This window comes from Anomalospiza imberbis, chromosome 1 (genome assembly GCF_031753505.1).
Source record: "Anomalospiza imberbis isolate Cuckoo-Finch-1a 21T00152 chromosome 1, ASM3175350v1, whole genome shotgun sequence".
NCBI lineage: Eukaryota > Metazoa > Chordata > Aves > Passeriformes > Viduidae > Anomalospiza > Anomalospiza imberbis.
This window is the reverse complement of record NC_089681.1, coordinates 41904564-41923970: the sequence shown is the minus strand read 5'-3', so window position 1 is coordinate 41923970 and position 19407 is coordinate 41904564. Positions and strand designations below refer to the sequence as shown.

General features: G+C 39.1%; 2 long non-coding RNA genes across 4 annotated transcripts; one reads left to right on the top strand and one right to left on the bottom strand.

Annotated features, from left to right (window-relative positions):
- Positions 1-277: 277 nt before the first annotated feature.
- LOC137473305 (uncharacterized) lies at positions 278-19248 on the bottom strand. 2 transcript variants are annotated; one of them, XR_010998687.1, is made up of 5 exons: positions 19152-19248; positions 14929-14986; positions 11996-12954; positions 10319-10357; positions 278-708 (listed from the first exon to the last, which is right to left on the bottom strand). It is a non-coding gene; the product is annotated as an uncharacterized lncRNA (long non-coding RNA). The 2 variants fall into 2 exon arrangements; XR_010998688.1 differs by having other exon boundaries at positions 14929-14983; positions 19152-19220.
- LOC137473314 (uncharacterized) lies at positions 4097-19353 on the top strand. Of its 2 annotated transcripts, XR_010998690.1 has the most exons (4): positions 4097-6163; positions 7701-7814; positions 16915-19080; positions 19174-19353. It is a non-coding gene; the product is annotated as an uncharacterized lncRNA (long non-coding RNA). The 2 variants fall into 2 exon arrangements; XR_010998689.1 differs by having other exon boundaries at positions 16915-19353.
- Positions 19354-19407: the final 54 nt, after the last annotated feature.

The window sequence follows — 19407 nt, the reverse complement described above, 5'->3', positions numbered from 1 at the left end:
GTCCCCTTAAATTGCATTTCAATTATACAGGAGGCTGCCCTTGCAGGACCATTTTATTTCCAAGCCACCCTGTGGCTTCTCAGAGGTGAGGTGGTTTTGGAATCCCCATTTCAGGTAAAAAAGAAAGCACTGTTCTGTCAGCCTCCAACAGACATGTGCCTGAAAAGGCATATCTAATTGATTTACAGAGAATCAAGTGCTTTCTGTAGATAAGGCTTGCCCAGTGTAAATCTCTCACAAATTAGGCATTCCGAGGAGTGTGTTCATCAGCAAGGCGTTACAGGGCAACACTGATCCTTGATGGCCAGTAAATGCAAAAGACAATTGATACAGAATAATTTGATGCTACACAGGTAAAATGTTAAATTTTTATTTCACATTTACAATGCAAAATAAGTATTCTGGTTTTCAGATGTGCTGGCGAATGCCAATAATTTCAAAATCAGCTGATATAACAATATAAATAAGATGTTTTGAGCTTAAACGGCTTTAGAAAAAGGAAGCAGATCCTAGGATAGAGTGAGTTGGATTGAAAATACTCCAAGATGATTCAAATGCCAGACCCCAGTCTGGGTTTAGGCCATGTGTAAATTTTGTTTGGTCTTTCCCAGGTCCATAAGAGATGAAGTCGCTGGCATTCTTGTGGGAGACCCTGTATTTCATACTATTTGTCATTCTTTTAGAGATCTGGAGTTTGTCCGCTATTTCCTGCAAAGAAAACCTTGGTAAAAATCACTCAGAGAGTCTCAGTAATGGAGACTGCACTTTGATAGAAATCAAATGAGAAGTCTTGTTGCAATGATTTAATAAAGGCAACAGGTTCTATCTCTATTGATTCTGGCTTATTTCCTCTACATAAAAGAAGACTTTTTGCTGCCTTTGAAAATAAAACATATACCAGACTCTTATTATTTTTATTGGTAGAAGCCCTTGCAGTGTATAACTGTTAGTACAAGAATGAAAACTTCTGGGTGAAAAAAATTGAGGGGACGATATGAGTGGAAGTTAACTTTTCTGAAGTGTAATTAATGTATATGAAAACACAAAATGTTTGTTTTTCAGTTTCCTATCACATTTTCCATCTGGTATCTGCAATGCTTTTAAACTTCCACTTCCTCTGTGCAGTTTTGCAATATTCCTATTCACAGGAAGTAAGAGGAAGAGCTTTATGAGGGATACATTACAAATAGACTGTATGTAGGTGTTTGGACAAAATAGCTGGGCTCAAATCTCATCTGGTATAAAAGGGAAGACCCTTAATGGAAGTAAGAAATTCAGCTTGTCTGTGACCTGGTGCTTCATTCTGCAGCACTGGTTATTTTTTGTACAAATTACTGTTATTTTTTTCCTGGTGCTTTTCATCTGTGATCTCAAAGCACCTTATTAAGCAAGAATGAAGGTCTTTACAGTTTTTAGACTTGGTAACTGTAAATACAATCTGTGCCTAAGAAGTGCTTCAAAGGCCAGGAGTTGGTAGCAGACTTCACTGATTTGCTGAGCCAGGTCCCTTTATTCCCAGTTCAACATACTATCAATACACTGCTTTCCAGTGTAAATGAGTGTTTCATAAACAGACTGAAAAACAGAACAGCTCTCAACAGCTTGTGAAAACAAGAACAAAGCAATCAATTATAGCTTTATATCCTGATTGCAAAAAGATTGGTCTTAGGACTCATGAGTGTGAAAAGTCCGTAGAGGCTCTGGTGAATTGCATTGTTCTGCTCACATTTCCCTCAACAACAACAGGAACCCAAGATGCCAGTGAGTGGCTGATTACTCACATAGTTCTGTAACAGCAGCTCTGAGGTTATTACAAAGTACATGTTACATAGCAAGGCTGTAGAAGCCTACATAGAGCCATTCTTTACTTTTTTTTTTCTTCTCCTATTCATTTTTCCTTTCATCACTGAAGGCAGCTAGAGCCTTCTAGTGTGAAATTCAAGAGCAGAGCCAAGCTTCTCTCCTTTAAACATTCCAAACGATTGATGAACTCAAAATCTGCTTCAGGATCAACATCCAAGTTTTGCAAATGGTATCTATCTTTCTAATTAGCTGATCCAAACCTCCAGATTTCAAACTACAAATATAAATATCCCATGACTTTAATCAATCTCCAGTCCAGCTACAGGAGACTTATTCTGTTACTCATTTCTTACAAGTTTCACTTCTTCTTCATATTACTCTTCAGAATAGTAAATGAATTTCCATAAATGCAGAGTGATTGAAGTTGTTTTCCCCCGAAAGCTTGAAACAAGCCATTCACAAATCTTTCCTTCCTCTTGTGCCTTCTCCTGCCTCCTTTCCCAGCTCACAGGTATAACAAAACTGCGTTATAAGATGAGCCTTAAAAGTCTATGAACATAAGCTTGTAAATCTGGCTCTTGAACAAGCTCTATTATTTTTAACTGCTTTTGTGTAAGACAGGAGGCTATGTAAAGAACAGGATGTTTTGAACATTGAAATCTGGTGCATTACGTAATACTGTTGCTACAGATTTGATGTGATTTCTCTGCAGGTGTCAAAGGCATCATAAAGAGTATGCTACTGAGATGTTAAACATTTAGTATATATAAGCCCTGTGGAATTATTGATATACTTTTTTTTATCAGCAGAAATGCCAAATTTGCAGTTTGTGTTATATTCAATTGCAATTACAACACAGCCTATTCTTGTAGTCTATTTAGATTTTATTGTACTTTGAAATAATTGCAAATGGAATACTTAACAGACTTTTGTTAATCACTACTTTTTTAGGAGATGCATGACATGAACCACTACTGTCTTCCTGGGGATCTAGGGCTGCTTCATTTTCCTTAAGTAGGGAAGGATAATTGCATTTGTATCTACTCTGCATGCTTGCTCTGCAGCCAGGTTCTCAGTTGCTCTTCTTGCCTCAGTCCCTCGGGGAAATGATACAGAAACTAATCCTTCCAAATAATGCAGGTGTCAGAGGTCTGTGTAAGAGGAAGGCTTGGCAGAATCTCTTGTGGAAATTTACACAACATCTGCCCACACAATGGCTGGACAGTACTGTTCCTTCAGTTGTCAGGTGCATTGGAATGTGTATAGAAGAAAACCCAAAGAAAATAGTAGATCCAAGATCCTAATGCATGAATAAAATGGAGTTTTTGTTGGAAATACAAACCATGATTCATTTTTCAAGTAATTTTTCTTGACTCATTAGTACCTTCTGTCTTGCAAAAGTGTTCTTTGTGGTAATTGAGCCATTAAAGAAAGAAGATATCATCATATTTTAGTAAGATAAGTTAATTTTGTTCTTTTTAAACTTTTGTCAGGGAAATTTGCCTTTCTGACTACCAAACCTGAGCTTAAGAGTCTCCACTTATAATACACATGTAAAACAAATTTTACGTGGTAAAAACATGGATCAAACTAATGTGCAAGAACAGTGTGGTAGTGAGTTGAGAGCACAATACTGAGAGGGACTTCTCCAAAGAGGGAATGCATTATTTTTTATGCTGTTCCTATCTCTCTCACCCGTTCAATTTCAACACCCTCTTCATGCTGCACTCATTTTGTGTCCTGGCTTCTAGATACATTCCTCCATGGTCACTTAGAGTTCTCTGGTATAATCTTACCATCATACACGATTCTTTACAGACAACTATTATCAGCTTTACGCTCACTTATTCACAAATTAGTGCCATTATTGTGGTGGATGAGCTAAGAACTGTGCTGCTCTTCATGTCCTCTAAGTATCACTTTTCCCCTGGGCCTTTCCCATTCAACATGGGGTGGGAAAAGTCACATTCCTTGCTAAATTCAGCTACTGTCTAATGAGACCCGTCTGTGTTGTCTTTCTGCATGGAAATTCTGGCCGTTGGAAACACCTGTTCGATCACCCAGTTCGTATTTCTGCCTGCATGAGGGAAGTCCCAGTTGTAAATTTATCAGTGCTTTGGCCAGCCTAAAAAGGGACAGGTTTTGAGGTAATTTTGATCCTGATTTTGCCTTCCTGATTCAATACACTTTTTAAGTGTCCATTTTGTCCTGACATAAATGACTGTGCAAGGCATAAAGCAACGATGCGCTGTCTTTGGGGGCTGGCTGGAGCACAGGCTTATCACTGGGATGCAGTGTCCTCCTTCTGGTCCTCACAGAACAGCCAATAATGTGACACATATACTTTGTTCAAGGACTGGTCCTCAGTAGCAGATATGTTCCTGCTTGCTTGCTTGCTGAGGTCTTGTTAAGCTTCTCTATTGCCCTGCATCTAAGAGAATGATTGCAGTGCCTCCAGTGATGAAAACCCAGTATGAAAGTTATGCATAGGAACAGTCATATTTAATTGTCTATTCATCCATGATTACATATGTTCTTCATGGTCAGAATCAAAGCCCTTTATACCTTTGAGGAGGTAAAAGAAGAGAGGGAAGAGACCTCACTACCCCATCCAGACAGTGGAGTGCTAAGGAAAATCAAGTCCCATAGAGAACTGTATGTTGTATTGCCAAATCTTAAAAGTTTTGTTTCAAATCTAGTGATATTTTATACTTTTAAGCCTTCATTCCTTAAGTCAAGGGATACCATGAGAATCTGAACATTCCTTTTAAAAAAGAAACTTCAATAATCTTACAGCATATTGTGAGGGTTTGAAAACTCACAAAAGAGGAGACAAGAAAGGATAAACTCTTTGAAAATCTTACTACTTTTTCTCCTGCAGCCTTGGGATTTTTCAGCTTTGATTCACAATTTTTGAAAATTTGAAACAGCTGACAATATTTCTGGCCTTTTAAGGTGCTGCTATTTAATGCAGATAGTACTCTGAGGCTAGCTTCTCTGGCAAAGAAGAGTTTTTAAAATGCATAGCTCATCTTTTAGAGCACAATGGAGCTGTGAGCCTTCACTGAGAATTTCAGGCACAACCACAGTAAAAATAATAAATAAATGAGGCATCTCATTCTATCCAGAGATGCTGTATGGAACTGCTGCTAAAGTACACATTTGCAAATAAAAGCAGCCTAAATTTAACTATGACTCAATTACACTAAATCTGACCCATTTTTGTTCTGTGTTTCAATTTAACACTTATTTACATTCTTAGACTTGGCGCTGTTGGAAGAGAAAGGAGGGGGAGCAGGCATTTTCATCCTCAGAATTGCTGTAAAAAAATAGTGATTAGGAAAACACAGCTATAGGCAGCCTGAAGCTGGGTAGCTCATTTGAACCCACTATAAAAGAAAATATCGTTTTCTCATCCTATTAAAACCGAGTTAGCAACGGCTGCGTAGGCGGCAGGAGATCAGAAATGAACGTCCAACTTGGAGTTCGTACAGCTGGGGTCGGGTCCAAAGCAAACTGCCTGATTAGTGAAACAATTTGTTTTTTACAATGACAGCAAATAGGTGAATCTTGTGAGCGTCAGGAAATCCTGGAGGATTTTGAATGGGAGCACTGACTGTTTTGCAAGTTGCACTTTGATTAGAAGGCATCGTTGCCTCTGGTTTTCATGCTCGTGTTGCAGGGACATAAACAAGAGGGACTCAGATTTGCTGGGGGCATATATTTCTCTGTCTCTTCCTCTCTCTCTCTCTTGTTTTTACAATCTATGTGTAATGACTAATTGGCTGTGTTTTCCCAGCTATTTTATGTTTCTCTTGCCCTGGTTACAATGCGTACTAAAGCAGTATATCCACAGGGACCTATAGACAGCCAACACTGCCAAATGATACGCAGCATTCCCCTTTCTCTCTAAGTGTAAAACATTTACAAGTAAATTTACAAATGCATTAAGAACATTTCCTCAGTTGACTGTTAGTGTTTATTTCTTCCCCTTCTCCTCGCGGGAGCAGACACCTTCCAGCCCCTCAACTTTCACACACTGCTCTCCCATTTTTGCCTCCTTCCCTCCCTGTCGCCCCTTTCCCTCCTCTCCCTCCTCCTCCTCCTCCTTTTCCAGTTCAGCGGCGCAAATTTCTGTTTGTGCCAGTGGGGCGGCCTGGCGAGACCGCAATTGCTCTACCCCACAGATTGACGAGCCCTCAGATGCCGATTTACTGTACATGGCAGCCACGCTGGAGCCGCGGCACATCTGGAGTGGAGTAAGCTTACTCAGAAACAGGGGCCAGCTCCAGCCGGAGCCAGCGGAGCCGAGCGCGGCGCTGAAAGGCAGCCCTCCTGCCTCCCCTTTCCTCCTCCCCGGGTACATTTCCTAATGTAAACAGAGGCCAGGGGGGAAGGACACAGTAACTCTTTGCTGCGTGTTTGTCATTTCATGTTCTTTATCTGCTTGAGGTCAAACTGGAGCTCTGGAAAAACAGAAGCTTTGCTTTTATTATAAATAGCTGAAAGCCAGCGCTGCTGAAGGAAAAAAAAAAAAAAAAAAAAGAGAGAGAGAAAAAGAAAGAGTTTGCTTTTGTGTTTATTTGTTCCACTTTATGGTAATTTGGGGGATAATTTCATTATCTGCAGCCAAATTAAAAACAAGCTGTTGTCTACGCTAATGATACCAGTGTATTATTTTATGTACAGTAGGCGTGGAGCCCTTTAAACTACGAGTGTGTTTCTGCTTACAGCTGTACTACTTCTTTTTTTTATAGTTGCAAAATGGGACTTTCCTTTTATTAAGTTGAAACAAAAAAAGATTAGCCATGGTTGCTTTGTTTTACAAAATGGTCAATAGCTTTCACCCCCCAGTGTCAACCTGCTGTCCCACAAATGCATTCTGCAAAGAACGTTACTGCAAAGCAAAAAGTGTACTTGTTCTGGGGCAGATATGCTGATTTTATAGTCCAGTTCACTGGATTGCTGAATTTTAATACCTACATGTAAAGAAGTGGGAGAGAGTTTTTGAGGCATTTACTGACTGTCAGCAATCTGGAAGAGAACTCTGTGATTCTTTACAAGTTTCATATAATTTTTATTTCTTCTTTCTAATAGCAAAATTATAAAGTTTATAGGTTAGTTGTTCAAACAACATTAAATCATAAACAGAATCAAAGAATCAGCTAGGTTAGAAAAGACCTTTGAGATCATTGAGTCCAACCAATGACAATGCAAATATGCAATTTTAAATGGCTTTTCCCACTCAGTATTCCTTGCAACTCAATCGATTTTGCAGCTCATAAAGGAGAGAAAACAAACCTCAGGAAACACTGCTGATAACATACTGATGCTGATGTTAATTTAGCTGTCTTTATAGTAAAAATCTGATTCAGATGAGAGCAGTGGCTTATCTGGTATGGAGACTAATGAAAAATCTTTCTCAGTAAATGTATTAATAAATAAATATGCAGGTCAGACCCCTAAACCATTTTTGTCTATAGGAGTAGAAAATCTTTGACCACCACGTGGTTTTCCAGGGATGTCGGTTCATTGTCGCTTCTCAGTTCACAGGCCACGCTCAGTATTTTGGCCTTCTGGTGGATAAAATTCCAGGTAAGTAGGTTGCTTCCTTGATTCTCAGTGAAGGCAAACCTGTCTATCACATAGGAAAGCTTGGGCTGGGCAGCAATTGTGGCTCGACAACAGTTTTTGCACCATGGTAGTGCCAAGTTTTGGCAGTGCATTTCCTACTCCCGCACAGGGCCCTTCCAAATGCTGTTATATGTTCTGGGTAGAGATACCATAATACTTACACAAAAAATAGCAATATAAGTTCCATATTTCTTTATTACCGTTTTAGTTGATTTTAGTAATTCCGTCACAACTGTGTTTTCTCTTACTTCAGGATGTTTCAGATCCCAGTAGGAAAGGGCCAAAATTCCCCATGAACATCTTGAGCAGGTCTCAGCCTTCTCACCAGGGGAAGCAGTGAGCATCAACTCCTTATGGCTGCTTAGAAACCGCTCGAGGTGAAACTCCCTAAGGAGGGGACTCTGCATGGGAGAGGTGTCGGTCAGCATGGAAAGACTGAATTGCACATCTCCAAGGTCCGGAATGACCTTTCTGTGCCTGAAGTCAGGAGCAGCATCATGGGTCCAGGGAGAAATGCAGGGATGGCACACCATTTTGCATAATCTAGGTGACTACTGAGATGGATAAAATGGTTTCTTTGCAGTGAAATGATTTATTTGGAAAAAACTCCACATGTCTACACGGAAAGGCTGATGGAACCAGTCTCAAAAGCAAAGCTGTTTGGCAAACTTCAACAGAGATCTTGGCAGATGACTGAAATCTAAAGCTTTAAGGGACAGTTGGATTTTAGCTGAGTTCTTCTGTAAGCCTGCAGGGCTCTGGCTGGCAGACCATTGCTCAACCTTTTGACTGCCAGGGTAGAGGATTGATGGCCTATCATTGCAGGATGGCCCACCAAGTAGTCTACCTTTGAACTAAAGACCTCAGGCCTTCCAGGTTTCAAAACTGGGACAACACTTGTTTTGAAACTTTTTTAATGTGTTTTGGTATTCATTGGAAATATTTTTATGAATTACCAAATCCTGACCCCAAAAAGTGTTCCATAGGAGTTTTTTTTAACAGCTCTATTCTAGTCTAAGTTCAATGACCCTGAGAGGAAAAAAAAAAAGTTTCTCCATAAAGGAGAAATAAAAGAGAATCCAGTGAATTAGTCTGAAGCAGTACTTCTATGACCCTTACTTACTGGGCAACTGTGCCTGTAATCCCACTGGTGTCCTTGGACATCCAGTTTGGTTTGGGCTCAGTTACACAGTTCTAGTCCTAATTTTAAACATGATGTCTTGGTAAGAATTGTTTAAGCATGTTTTTTTTTTTTTTTTACCCCGTTCTATTTAGTGCACATTTGAAGTTGATTCAGCTCCCTGTTTTGCACTAATGCCAAAAGTGTCCATGAAGTCTCAAAATGAAATAATCTTGGTAGATGACTATGCATCCTACTGATTATGCTATTGTTATTATATTAATAGCATGCGCTCCAACTTAAGCAATGTGCAGGTGCAAAACTCTCATTCAGCAGTACATAACTCTTTCATCTGCCGTTTCTTGCCAGTAGATTTCCTGCCCATATGAATGTTTCTTGTGAAATTTCTGGAGAATAGCTGTTGGAGTTTTGCCAGTTGTAAGAAAACAAATGCACAAACAACCCACTTCCAAAACTCAACCAACTCCCCCTTCCCCAATCATCTCTTTTTGAAATGACTACTTCATGTTCTGCATCTAACAAAAATTACCAATTGTGACAAAATAAACAGTGTGGATTAATGTAAAAGCAAAAGTAAAAACTCTCCTAGCTGTGCCAATAATGTCACCTCAGTGTGCCTGTGTGTTGATGTTGCCATGTATCACAGTACACGTGGGTACCTCGCTTTAAATATGTGCCCATGCCTGTCCTCAGTCATTCACTCTGTAACACTTCCTTTGACTCCTACCCATGTATATTAGCTTCAAAAGACAATTGGTCTTTCAAATAATATCCAATTTTTAGAGAAATCTTAACTGTGTGGGGTTTTTTTAGGCAAGCCGGCTTTATCTACACACATGCTCAAACAGTAGTGAAACCTGTGGACTAGCATTCAGAAACTATATTTATTCCAGTAGGCTTCATGCTTTGTGACCATCATTCAGAAATGAAGGCAGAAGAGCACGTTGAGAATTGGAGGGGATTTAAGGGTTTGAAAAGTGTATCAGTAAGTGTTAGTCTGCAAAAACATATGTGTGTGGGAAAAGGGCAGTTAAACTAACCCAGGTATTAGTATTGTACTTTAAAAGGCAATAGATCTCTTTAACATCTAAATAAACAGAGAAATCTGCCTAGAACTAAAAAAAAGGAATTTCCAGTTTCAAGCGTGTTTTTTCCTTTCAACTGAGTTATTAACAGTGTATCTTTTCCATGTTTTTTGCAAAATGTTATTGACATCTGAATTGTATTTCAGCATATTATGACAGATCTGAAAGTCAAACACCAATATTTGCAATATTTTTGACCCCAGTATAAACTGTAAAAAATTATCCTGTTGTACTTTCTTTGCCTGCTTTCAATATTTTGTCTTGTTAAAACAGTAGAGGTTTCATTGAACTGAAGCCTGCCATTTGTAATTGGCATTTCTCAGAAGAGTAAGAACAGTCGTCAATTATATATTTTTCCAACAAAAATATAAACTCAGTATATAAATGTTCAGATTATAATTCCACCCCAAATATATATGTATCCTAAAAATAAACCACAATAAATGTGAGACTAAGCAAAAATGAAGAACAGCGAAAGAATGAAGTAGAGGAAAAAAGAGGAAAAAAAAGTAGAAAGAAAACCACAACAATAAAAATTGCAGGCATTTTTTTTCATGGTGGCTATGAAAAAAAAAACACATAAAGATGAAGTTAAGAGACAGACAAAGGAAACCATAAAAAAAAAAATTGTTGCAAAAGCACAATTTATTATTACCTGGTGGGTGAAATTGTCATCACAGTCAAGTCAGGTGTCCTGAAACACAACAAGTAAAACCCAAGAGCTTTTAAATACCCAAGATTAAGGGAAGATTGCAAAGAATTTCAGTGATCATCAAACGATCATTTAATAATGTGTCAGTCCAGAAGATTTAATAACTGTTCACTATCAGATTAAATTGAGTTATACAAATAAGAATTGCTATGTTCTAAAGAATGATCCCCTTCTCAGATTTTCCCGATGGAAGAAATAAGACTTGGATGCTCTGATTTTGTGAGGGTGAAATTAATTCATCTGGGACCAGGACGGTGTTTTGAACCTCTCTAAAATGAAGATGCATTTTGCCTGGGACTCTAAGCCAGACCCATCTCTAATTCTGTTGTCCACAATTAAGAAAATATAATCAACCTTCTATGCACACCACGATTGAAAACTGTGAGTCTAAATTATTCCTGTAAGTGAATTTGAGTAAATTGGGTGCTTTTTAGTAGATTCAGCCCCACTATAGGACTCGGTTTTATCTTTAGGTGAGCATGTGCATCTCTGGTTAATCAGTAAGGATTGTACAAGTGTGACAATGGGCAGAGCAGGACCTGTTATTTTTCTTTAATTTCCTAACGTCCAGTTGTAGTAATAGTATGTTCCTCATTAGTAATAGCACTACTATATTGGTTTTCCAACAAAACTTGCAAAATATTTCATTACATTTTGGTCCACTGAACTACTGAACTGCCAGTTCCTAACAGAAAGGAGCTGTAACTGAATCACTAGTAAAAGGAGCAGGAAATTAGATAAAAAGGTAACACTGGTTTTACATGCCTAAATGAAAAGGTGTTAGCTTCAAATATAAAGCCTTTCAATATATTTTCCAAATCTTCAAAAGTGCCTGACTTGTTGTTAAAATGCTGCACTAAATTAACTGATGGTGCAGCACTGCTCCCATGACTTGCAATGATTTTGTCCATGTGACCAAAAAATTAAGTGAAAATTCCTTACATCCTGATAGGCATCATGATCTCTTTGGAAATTAAAAAACTTAAGGCTTGCATGATTGCAGCATGATTATTAGATAGACAAAGATTTATTTTCTGATAATTACATAACAAGACATTATTGGGAGGAAGCCAGCATTGTAGCAGATTAATACCCTTGTTCATGCTGCCTGGAAAACTGTGGTAGGAACAGTTTTTGAAACACATATAACAAACATTGTAGAAAGAAAGACCTTTTTAACCCTCACTTCTGGTAGGGAGGATTCTCATCCAACATAGCTTGGATAAGAATCCTCCCACCTAACTTAGCCACCTGTGTTAACTATACCCATTTAAGGTTTCCATTAGAATGAGTGGAGGATGAGAGGTCTCCAGAAGGTAATCTGTATTTTGGCTCTTTGAATTGTCAGCTGCTGGAGTTTCCTCTGCACTGTAAAGGGCATTTAGGGATGCTACAACTCATGGGTAGCTGCCTATATTTAAGTGGGATGAAACTGGGACATCCAGTATACACCATAAATGTAGGACATACTACAGAGCTACATAACAAATAGAGTTCTTGGTCCCATCTAGGAAAACCCAAGTTAAACTTCTCTAAGTTAACATCCAGCCAAAGTCCACTGCTAGGAGTGGAGGAGAAAGAGGAAAGAGAATGAAATAAAACATTTTCTCAGATGCTTACTCAATAGTATTGTGCTTCAGGCTCAGGATGTTGCTTCATTGTTAAATGGCTGATCTTTCCTTGTCATGTTTTCCTATTGTTCTCCATTCCTTAAATAATCCTGGCTTTCAGCTGCATTTTTAATCCATTTAATTCATTTTCAAACCCCTTAAAAACAGAGATTAGTTTAGCAGATCAGAAATAATTAGAAAAAAGATTGCATAATGGACCTAGTTAAATTACACAGTTGCTACTTGCCTTTGCATAGTAATAAAGATGCAGTTAATAGCTTCCACTTTATTTAGCTGCTAAATTCTGTTTTGTTTCAGAAACCAACTCCACTGCAACAACTACATTGTTCTTTGCTCATTAATCTCTATTATTTGCTCTTCTTTGAATTGTTGTGACTTTTCAGAACATGGGCAGTCCTCTGGCAGACAGATGAATGTGTTGATCTATTAGATCTTTTAGGCTCTATGATTTAGACAAAGTAGTATTATTATAACGGTTTACAGACTTTAGTGCCTCATCTTAGGGCTTCACTGTTCAGTCCGTGATATCACAGTATCTCTAGAGCAGAACTCCATTGCTACAATTTGTTCTGTACAAAAGGTACAAGAACAGTATAATGCTAATTATTATAGTGTCAGTATAATACCACTATACCCAGACCACTATACCTGCAGTTAAATCAAAAAATGAGTAGGGGATTGCAAGTAACAACAGAAGTTAACTTTTTAAAAAAATTGCCTTCCTACCAAATATTACTTTATAACACTATATACTGCAGACTGTTGCCATAAACTTACTCCTTGAACTGAGTCTTGTATGATTATAAGCTCTGGCGGTAGGGGATATGTGAGTAGTTCTAGACATACTATAATATTCTTCAGAAAAAGAGCAGTCCACTGCAAGTCCATAAATACAGATGGAAATGTTGAAGCAGATTATTTCATCATCTTCATATTTATGTAGGTATTCTGTGAACAACGCACCACTTTTTCTTTTTTCTCTTCATGTATTTTTTTAAAAACTCCTGCCATTAATATCTCATAAAACATGAAGGAAAAATCTCCCAGAGAATCAATGAATTCCTGTGGAGCAAATGCTTTATTTAAATTTCATTGGTTAGGTTCCCTGAAATCCACAGGGATTTCACCTTTTCTACTTAGTATACTTGCTACATCTGATGTTCAGTGGTCATAACTATAATCTCTCTCCTTGGGTCTCTTTTAATTTGCCTTTTTCTGTGATGGAGCAGCTCTTGATATCACATGTGTTTCATTTAAGATGTTCCATGTTTCAGTCAAGTGTGTTTGCTGTGTTTGTTCTCCAGTCTTTAGGAAGGCAAAGAAGCGACATAGAAAAGCAGCCTGAGATGACTTGTTTGAGGTCCTACATAGGAAGTAAATCAGAAGAATGTTATATTTACTCCTGTATTTGTTACTGTCAATGCAATTGCTTACAGTATTTCTGCACTTTTCAGAACATATGCATTAAAGTAGGTGATTGATTTATCTCCAGGACCTGTTGCACTACTGAATATCTCTCAGACCACCTGGGATAGACTATAGTGTCCCACTGAGGTAGTGTTGTATCTCCTTGCCCAGGGAACTTGGGATCTGGCTAGCAGAAGACCAGAAATCTATAGTTTAATGCCCAAAGCTGTGGTCTGCTCTTCAGAGTAGCAGACACTGGGCACCATCAAATGAAGCTCACTCATACCAGCTACCTCATTCTTAGTGTGTTTATTTGAACTTGTAATGTGTTTCCTGCAGGGAAAAAAAGCTTTTATGAGGAGTCTGTATATGTTCAGAGTCTTTGCAGGGGTGTTTTGACAAAATCATACATTTTGTCCCTGAACCCTCAGGAGGGTACACCCAGCCATTTGAATATTTGTGAGTGGACTCCAACTGCACAAATATGAGTTGCAGTTTAATTAAGAATTTAGTGGAGCTTGTATGAACAATATTTGCATGTTGTCCCATCTTCAGTCACGGCTCTGCCTGTATCATGGGTCCAGAATAGCACTTCAGACTTCTGACTGGCATAACAAATATTTCAGAGTCACTGAATAGGGTTGTCACTGTGGATAGTTTACTTGGTTTTCACAGCATTTAGAAATGGTACTTGTCACCTATTGCACACAAGCCTTTTCACTACCCTGCCAACTTCAAAATTATGTGAGGAGAAATGTCGCTGCTTTTTTTTTCAGGAATATTAACTAAGGTATGCACTTCACTTCTAAATAAGCTATAATTCAGGAAGCATTTATGTAATCTCTCTACAGCAGGAATGTTCAGAAATATTCACATTTGAAAATGCTGTTCCACCAGTACATCTCAATAGCTATGTCTGTTTGAAGATTCTCTTCAAGAATCTTTTGAATCTTTGGCAAAATCCAAAAAGCTCTTGCCATGCTTGGAGCAGAATTTATTTTAGCATCTGAAAAAGGATGTCTTGCTATCTTAGTTTTCTGAAGTCCTTCTACAGGGAACAGTGTTCAAGTGAGAAATCATCCCAGTGAAGACGCCTGCATAGATGTCTGTCTCTGATGATTATAGAAGAAGCACCTTTAATCTAAGCACCTTGCAGTAGATGTTTAAGACTTAGAAAGTTAGGTGAGATGAATCCTTTTGCTTATATTTACATATCAAGCTTCTGCAATGTGGATTTCCAGAACTTGACCTTTCAAGCTTAACCTGATATCTGAGCCAGTGGCTGAAGCCAGACTCCCTGGTATTTCCCACTATGCTGGCTGGGTGTGAAAAAGCTTAAGGAGTCATATCCAAAACAAGAACATCTATTTACCATACTGTGTTCATGTAGATATCAACACTACAAATCAGCATTATGCAAACAAACTCAAAAGACTCACTAAGGCTAACAATTCTTAGGACTTCGACCTATTGAAATCTGTTCTTTGCTGGTTTAAAATACGAATGTCATTTTACCTTCTCTCCAACGAGAGGGCCACAGGTGACTGTAGTCATCACAGTCAATGCTAAGCTGCTGAAAGGGAATCAGGATTTGTGTAAGAATACATTGTTCTACATCAGATCAATACTTTCACTACAGGAACTTAGAATTTGGTACACAGTCAACTCTCAGGCATCATTACTTATCCTGGATTTAATATTTCAGAGTTGGAAAATTCTGTTCAGCAGAAACACAGATATTGCAAAACATCCATGAACCAAGGAATGAACTGAGTTCCTTTATGAAAAACATGGTACACAGATTTCTTGTAGAACACAGAAGCAGCAATGAGAAAGGCATAGCCAAGCATTTCTGAGTTGTACAAAACATAGTTCTGTGCCAAAAGGAGTAGCGTTAATGGTACATGAAAATGGATTGACTCTACAGTTCCAATAAGCTCTACAAATAAATGGAAAGTTTGTACATGAGTAGAATTTTGGAAGTCGTATGAACATAAGAATTACCATTTTTTATCAGATGAAATCCTGCCTTGGTGAGCATTGTGTCATTAGCACTTCCTATTCTCTTTTTTTTTTCAGCCTACCTGCATCTCAGTTATGCCCAGAATTCCCAGTAAAATCTAGATACTACTACCTAAGCATATGGTCAAAGTCATCCTCTGCCCTAAAGAATTTACAGTCTGAAACTGGGAGAACCTCCAAATGGTTGGAGCTTACCCTATTGACATAAAATGATGTATCTTTCACTTTAGCAAAATATCCTAAGCGTCTACTTAAAAGGTGCTGAGTGACCTCATTTAAACCAAACCTTAGGATTAGGCACAATGTTTGTTTAAACTTTTTTTAGATCCTGAGATATAAGAAGCTTTGGAAGTGCAAAGATTTTTTAAACTGGCTTAATATGTTTTTGTGTTTATTTGTAGATGTAGAACTTACGCAGTATAAAATTTGACAGCTAAGACTAGCCATGAAATGTCTCCAGGAAAATAAAAACCTGTTAACAATTTGCTGACATTCATGAAAACCCCTAAATGCTTCCAAATCTGCTTCCAGGTATACATATGCAAGAATTTGAGATCTTTTGCATTGCAAATATTAGCAAATGCTTTTTAAATCACGCTTGCTTTTCACACACCATTTATATAAGAGCTTTCTGAGTAGCAGCAAATTGTAGTCCTATTAAATTTCAGTCCACCTTCACACTGGTACTTGAGTAAAAAATGTTTTTTTGGATATTTTATAGACAATCCAAGAATACATGTCAACAATTAAGGATATGAATTAAAGGTTACAAATAAGAAAATATGCTATTAATAATGAATGGAGAAAGTTCTGTCTGTTTTACACATGTGAGCAGTTCAGTCAGTTTACTAAACACTGTATTTGAACAGAGGAGATTGTGTATGCCTTTTCACTGCTTTTTGAATTTCTCTAATTATGTGTGAAGAGTGCAGCAAATAGAAAATAAAAAAAGCGCACTGGAGTCTTGGGTTAATTACCAGCTTTGGATAATATTCTCTTTATGGCAGCCATTTAATTTTTAAAGAATATTTTTTTTTAAAGACAGCCACTCTTAATTTCATAATTCTTATATTTCTCTATGGGTTTATTTCTATGATATTCATCCTAGTTTAAATTTGACCCTCTGGAGTGTAAGCACGAATGGGAAATGGAGAGAAAATTGTACCTTTTTTTGCTTTCTCTTGTGTATACCAAGTTTGTTGAGCCTATCAGTGGGTGATGTACAGCAACTTCAATAATTTAGTCTAATTATTCATTAATTCACTGGAGATGATAGTACTTTTTTATCATATACAGTTTTGCTTCTTAATAGTTTTGCTATCTTACCCTCAGGAGTGCAGAACTGGGCCAGGCAGGGAAATAAGAACATTTGCAGTTCAGTAATATAAAATGAATTAATCTGGAAGACTGACTGGTACTCCTTATGTCCCCCCATTAGTATCCCATTCACTTCCTTTTCCTCATCTTCTCCTTCTGTAGTGGAGCTCCCAGTTGTCTGGATTCCTGGGAGGAGGATGAGCACCCCTGGCATACCCAGTGTACAGCTCAATCTGCATCCAGCTCTTGCATCCTGCTGGTCTCTTTGTGGACAGAGAAGGTAGCAACCACAGGCATCAGAACCAGAATGTGCTGCTGCAAATTTCTCCTGATGTGTTTTTGTTCATGCTTCCAAAATGTTTTACTGCAGCTTGAAGCAGACTGGGCATTTAAAGTTAAGCATTGCTGCTGTGACCCTGACCCATTTGTTCTGCCTTTATTTTGGGAATTTCCAGGAGAAATATGGTAGTATGGTTGTCTGTGTATGAATGTTACCTCAGGCCCAAAATCTAGATTGTCTGCTTTCATTTTTCCTCTTCTGAAGTGGAACCTACTGCAGTTTTGTGTCATCAGTGGCCTCATTTTGATCTGCTCTAAGTCCAAATCATTGGAGCAGTGCATTTTTGCCAAGTAACGCTCCTAAATGTGCTGAGAAGAGCAAGGTAATTGAAAGAAAAGCATCTCTGCAACTGCCTCGCAGAACATCTTTTTCCTGCTCCCATCATTTCTATAAACAGCTTCTGATGAGGAAAGTGGGAATTTGGTGTGGAGAGTGGGAAGAAGACATCAGTTTGGAGATGTGAGGGACACTGGGAAGGACAGGAGCTTGGGAGTGGGGTTAGCAAACCGGAGCCTTGGGGAAACGAGCTCTGTCTGGAAAAAAATGAGTACAGAGCTGACAGTGACTGCAGATGTGTTGTCACTGCCAACGACTTTAGTGGCCCAGGCTGTCTTGACAAAAGCTGAATGCATGCAGTTGCCTAAGGAACAATGTTAAATCAATTTTTTAATTTTCCCTATTTGTATGAGATATCTTGTTTATTCTCTATGTTATTTCAGCTCAGAGGGTCTTTTCCATAAGGGCTTGAAGGACACCTTAATTAGCAGCAGCAGTAATGGCTGGCAGGGAAGTAGCAGCATGTGTCCCCTTTCCTGTCCTGCCTTTTATTTGGTCAAGGAAGTCACTTGCACTTTCTTTTATCGTTCCTTCTCCTCATCCTCCTTCCCTTCCTCCCTCCCTCCCTCCCCTGTGTCCTGACTCCCTGCCCGGATTCAAGAGCTTGAAGGTCTGCTGGTGGTAGCCGTGGTGGCTGCAGGGAGGAGGGAAGGGGGAAAAAAACAGAGGGAGTAAAATAAGTGTCAAGGAATTCATTGTCTGTTCTCCACCTGTTGTTATTCTGGTCCCAATCAACCTGCTAGCCAGGCTGGAGCCAGTGGCCATCTGGAAACACTGCTCTGTTTATAAACTTGGCATGAAGCAGCACTCCCGGGCCCTGACCTCCCACACAAATCTGGAAACAATTAGAGCAAGATGATAGGCAGGCAGGCAGGGAGAGAAGGGGAGGGAAGAGCGCATGAGAGGAGGCTGCAGAGAAGGGGAAAAACAGGCAGAGTGAATGGGGCATGGAGAAGGTGGCAAATGTTTCTGAGATGCAAATATTTATGCCCACCTTAAGTGACCGCTACCTCATTAATTATTGCCCTTGCCAAAACAGCCTTTTTTTTTTTTTTTTTCCATGAAGGCTAAGGCATGCCTCTTTACCTCCCCCAGCAACACAGGTTTTCCACATTATATTGTAGGTTTTACACTGCTAAAAGTTTGCCTTTACAAATCTTAGGAAATTGAGATGGATCTGTTAGGTCCAGATGCTCAGACCCACACACATTCTGTACTTGGTGGTGTTGAAAACTGGAGTCCAAATAATGCAGCTCCTACCCATCTTTATTAACAGTAATGTCTTTCTCTGCTACTCACATACCCCAGCACGCCTCTCTCAAGAAAGGATCGCTGCCAGTCTCCAGCTCGCTGGAGTGTGGGAGTCATTTGGGCTCAATTCTCTCAAGACTTCCCTCGCCCCACCCTACCCACCCACTCCTATTGCAAGGCATCATTGTCTTTACTGGGAAGGCTGTGCTTTTCCTGGTCAAACCAGACTGTCAGTCACTGGGTTACTCCCTAGCTCTCTCCTGGATTTGGACCCTTTCCCAGCTGTGCTCCTGCCGTGCAGGTACACAGCCTGCCCATCCACAACCTATTCCAATGGAGTCTTGAGGAGATCAAGCAAGAGCCACAAAACAAACCCATGCATTTCACTTTCTGCACACATGGTGTGGGCAATCCTGTCCATGCTCTTGGTGGTTTTAATGTAGCTAGTACAGATGCCAGTGTGTTAATTCACCTCTCATAATGTGTCCTTTCAGTGTAACAGCTGCAAGAGCAAGTCCTGCCTGGTTGAGACAAACCTGACATTCATTCCTGCCGGCCTGCCTAAGGGAGGATCCCTTTTGGCTCACCTGACACATCTGCTACTTCCACATCCCAAGAAGTCAAGCATTGTGTTTCAGGTGTAATAAAACATGGCTCCTTCCTGGTGTGAGGAACTGCTAGTGGTGACATTGATTTTCTCTGAGTGCATCCCAACAGATCCCTGACTA